The following is a 4,812-nucleotide window of genomic DNA, read 5'->3' as shown; positions in this document are numbered from 1 at the left end:
ACCTTGTTCTGCAGAATCACTCCCTTTCCAAGGTCTTATCCAACGTGTAGGCAGCCACCAAACTCCTGTCTCCGTGAGAATACAAGCATACCCTCTGCCAGTTAGTTTTACCTCTGCAGGCCCCTTCCAGACTCCAGTTTGTGGGTCCTTGTACTGAACTTTCACTGTTACCTGTGGATTTACCAAACCCGACTGCATAGAAGTATTATGCATTACAATGGGAGGGTCCGATCTTCCACTCGTCAACCGTAAAAAATTCAAAACATATAACACTTTTGCAAGTCGGTTATGTGGGCTATCCAGCTCTTCTCCCCCTTTCTGTTTTTGCAAAAGGGATTTCAGGACTCCATGAGCTCGTTCGATAATAGCTTGTCCTGTAGGAGAATGAGTTATGCCGGTAACGTGAGAAATACCCCAATTCAAACAGAATCTGTGAAAACGCTGCGAGGTATAACCAGGCTCATTATTGGTCTTAAGTTCTGTGGGAACTCTGAGGGCTGCTATACGTGCATGCATATGACGGATGACATAGCTGGCACCTTCTCCGGCATGAGCAGAGGCCCACATAGCATGAGAAAAAGTGTCACTGCACACATGCACACACTTCAACCTTCTAAACTTATCAACATGGGTGACATTCATCTGCTAAAATTGCAATGCCTGCAAACCACGAGGATCGATCCCCAAGCCAATGCCCACTTCCATGGCAGGCTGAACAGGTCCACACTACACTTTATACTGTAAGGGGTTGCAGTGTGTTACCTGTAACACCTGGAAGTAAGTTCCGTTTCCAGTCTATTCCTCCCTGCCAGGGCACATCGAGATGTCTTTTCAGCAGCTGTAAAAACAGTAATCCCTTCCACAGGATCATCTGAACGCAACACAAGCTGTTCAATAACCTGATGTTGTAACAAAGGCAACAACTTGTCTGATGGATAATGATTTGTGATCAGTCCCTGAAAATCTGCCATAGCTATTTGAAATGGTTCAGATGTCTCAACCAACCACTCCAAATAGCCCTGAGCGACCGGCACAAATATTACAGATGGATCCCTTTCAGTTAACTTACAAATCCGTCGCCTTCCCTTCATGATAAGGTGTGCAAACAATTCAGGTCGTGTCATGATTGTCTTTTTGGGCTGATAGGGCAGGAATACCCATTCCAAAATTCTGACACTGACTGCTGTTCGACAGATGACACTTAAGGGATGTTGTCTACTCCCCCCAGAGTTGACAATCAGATACTGGACTGGCTGATCTTCTAGTATTCTACAGGCGTACCCTGCAGCTATCTTACCTGAGATGTTAACTATAGCTGCTTTTTGCACGTCTGACAAGTTTCTCCGGAGGTCTGCATTAGCAACAGACCCTAGCAAAGGCATCAGAGGAGCTAGATCATCATTGGTTATCCCACAAACAGGTCTCACCTACTGTATGTCACCAAGTAGCTTCTGCACATCAGTCAAGGTCCTTATGTCAGTGTTAATGGTTAACTTCTGTGGCTTCACAATATCAGATGTAATGGTCTAACCTAGGTACTGCCAAGGCTCTTGCTTCTGAATCTTCTTAGGAGCGATCATTAGACCACGCTGACCTAATTCTTGTTCTAACTGTAACAACAACACAGGGATATCTAAATTTTTGCCTGCTACTAAAATATCATCCATGTAGTGATAAACCAATAGCTCAGGATGCTGATTCCGAAATGGCTGCAAAGCCCAAGCAACATAGAGTTGACACATCACAGGTGAATTTTTCATCCCTTGTGCAAGAGTAACTCATTCAAACCTTTTTGCCGGCTCTGCTTTGTTTACTGAGGGCACTGTAAAGGCAAATTTTGCAGTATCATTTGGATGCAAGAAGATAGTAAAGAAACAATCTTTTAGATCTATTATCAGTATAGCCCAGTCATGTGGAATCATTGTAGGGGAGGGTAAACTCGGTTGTAAGGTTCCCATATTCTCTATGACTGCATTAATAGCTCGTAGATCATGCAATAGTCTCCATTTTCTTGACTTTTTTGGAATGACAAATATAGGAGTATTCCATGGGCTCGTAGATGGAACAATGTGACCTGCATCTAATTGCTCCTGAACCAGTTGTTGTACTATTTGCAGCCTGTCTTCCTTCAGTGGCCATTGATCAATCCAGATGGGTTTTTCTGTTCTCCACTTCAGCTTCAAGGTTGGCTGCTTTTCAATGGCCGCTCCTGAAAAGGAGAGGTAACCAGGTGTGCTCCCATCTGACCTAGCAGGTCTCGACCTATCAAACCCATTGGCAAAGATAGTACATAGGGCCTTGTACTCACTGATGCACCGTCAGAAAAACGAAAACTTACCACATCTCTACTGATCCACGTCTGCTGTACACCACCTACCCCTTTCACTCCTGCAGGTGCCATCACCACGGGCCAGGTGTTAGGCCATTTGTGCCTGGGGATGATGGTAACATCCGCTCCGGTATCAACAAGCATAGTCATAGTGCTGGACTGACCATTAGGATGCAGCACAACTACACTCTCCTCAGGTTTTCCCTGCTTTATGTCTATGGCTAACATCACCTCAGGAGGACTTGTGGAACCAAAACCTTGATCCCCTCGAGTCCGTGATTCTGCCCTGGGCACCATTGCCTTGAAAGGTACCAGCTGTGCTATTTTGCTGTTAGTGGGAATGAAAACTGGTGGTGTTAAAATATATACCATTATTTTGATGACTCTTGTAGCATCAGCATCTATCACTCCTGGCACCACAAAAATTCCCTGATGAGACAAAGATGAATGTCTTAACAACAGAGCACTTAACTCTTTACCTAAAGGTCCTTACAATGTAAAAATACTCTTTGGTTAAAAACTCTTACTAGCTATGTAATGCATTACCAAGTCTACAAATATATATATATATGGATATATAAACCCACACAATACTTTTCTCTTGCACACAATTGTCTTTCAAACAGTCATAAGGTGGCCACCTCATTCATACCTCAATCACACATGCTTTCACAGTGAAGCTTTTGTTTTTGGTTATAATACGATTTATATGCAAGTCCCCATAGCAGAGGCTTCATCTTCTAAAGGTCAGCAGGCTCACAAAATAGCAGGCGGCCCTGCAAAAGGCAACGTTGACCTTCATGTAAAGCCTGAAAACCTTGAGCATGAGCCATCTGCATTTTCTATTTAGAAGTTCTCACCATCTTTCTGTTTCTGATGGTCAGCAGTCAAATGATTGCCATAAGAATTTATACACGTGCGTTATACATATTATTAAACACTCCCTCTAATAAAGACCAATTGGGTTTTGATAAACAAATTAAAGCTATTACAGGAACACCTTTTGTACCGTTCTAGATCAACCTGTTTACAGGGCAAATCAGTTTGTGTGATATGACTTGTGAAAAAATGATTTTAAACCTTTTAAGCAATATACTCTTTGTATTACCAATAATAATCTGAAATTTTACTGAAGAAAAAAGAAAAAACAACCTGTAAACTGCAAAACTTAAAATATCAATTCAAATAATTTAGAAAAACTCCTTTTTTTTTTTTTTTTATGCTAAGGGCCCCTAATGTCCCACTGGAGCAGCCACAGAAGCTGTTTTCTCCTGTGCAACCACCCTTCCAGCCGCTCTGAGGGGCTGGGTTGTAGTGCTTGAGGTGATTGAGTCAGAATACTGTGTAGTCTGCATCGTTGTTGCTGTTGTTTTCAGCAAGCAGGTGTAGGGTCGCAGCTTGCACTGTTGATGCCGCTTTTGCTGCCGGGGTACAGCCACTATGGCGTAGGGGAGATAACACCTCCGTGCGCCGCCGTGCTCCGCACCCTCGGTCCTGGGGGCTGTCCCGGTGTTCTGAAAATGAGTTGATTCACATTCTTCTGGGTTTGAGAAAGATGACATTTCGGCAAAGATGCGACTGTCAGTGCCTGCGCTTCATTCGTAGTTCCCGCTGTTGATGACGTAACGGCTGGCTCCTTGCCTGACGCTGCTCTGCCAGCAGCTCCTGCCTCTCCGCAGGGACAGGGAAGGGGCGGATCCAGGTCTGGGATCGCTCAGGCCGTGATTTCTGTCAGGATGAGAGTGGAGAAAGGAGTCTCCATGTCCCTGTGCTCATCCCAGGGGATGGATCTGGCTGGGGAGCCCATGGAGAGCAGCAACTGCTCCAGATTCCCTCCTGATCCTGCTCCGTCCATCCCACCCCAATCCCACTCCAGAATCCAGCCCTGATCCCAGCCCACAATTCCACCTGATCCCACTCTGCAATCCTGCCCTGAGCTGCAATCCCGTTCCAATCCCGCTCCATCCATTATGGCCCGATTCCCCTCTGGAATCCCGGGATCCATCCTGGCATCCCTGCAGGGAGGATCTGGATCCACCCACGCTGCTGATACTCACTGGTGGGCGCAGGGTCGTATCCATTGCCCTCCCTCTTCCCTAAGGAAAGAAAGCAGGATCAGCACCCGTGGCACAGGATCCCCGGAATGCTGCCGGGCGGATCCGGGCCCCTTCCCGACCCCCATCCCGTGAGTTACCGGCTCGGAGCTTCCAGACACCGACTGCGATGAGGCCGATGATGACGATGATGGCAGCGATGACGGACACAGCGACCAACACAAGGGTGGAATTCCAGACGGATTCCGGCTCTGGGAAGGGCGGGAGGGTGAGCAGGGGGAGGGTTACCCCCATCCCGCTGCCCCACACTCCCAAATTCCTCGTTCCCACACGCCCAGTTGCCACATTGCCCGTTCCCAGGCTCACCCCAGGCGAAGATCCCGGGCTCCGGCATTCCGGCGTGCTCCACCCGGCACCGGTACTGCTCCC

Source organism: Empidonax traillii, unplaced genomic scaffold (assembly GCF_003031625.1).
Source record: "Empidonax traillii isolate 1590-97213 ecotype Southwest subspecies unplaced genomic scaffold, ASM303162v1 scaffold2353:size42472, whole genome shotgun sequence".
NCBI lineage: Eukaryota > Metazoa > Chordata > Aves > Passeriformes > Tyrannidae > Empidonax > Empidonax traillii.
Note: the sequence above shows the minus strand (reverse complement) of the source record.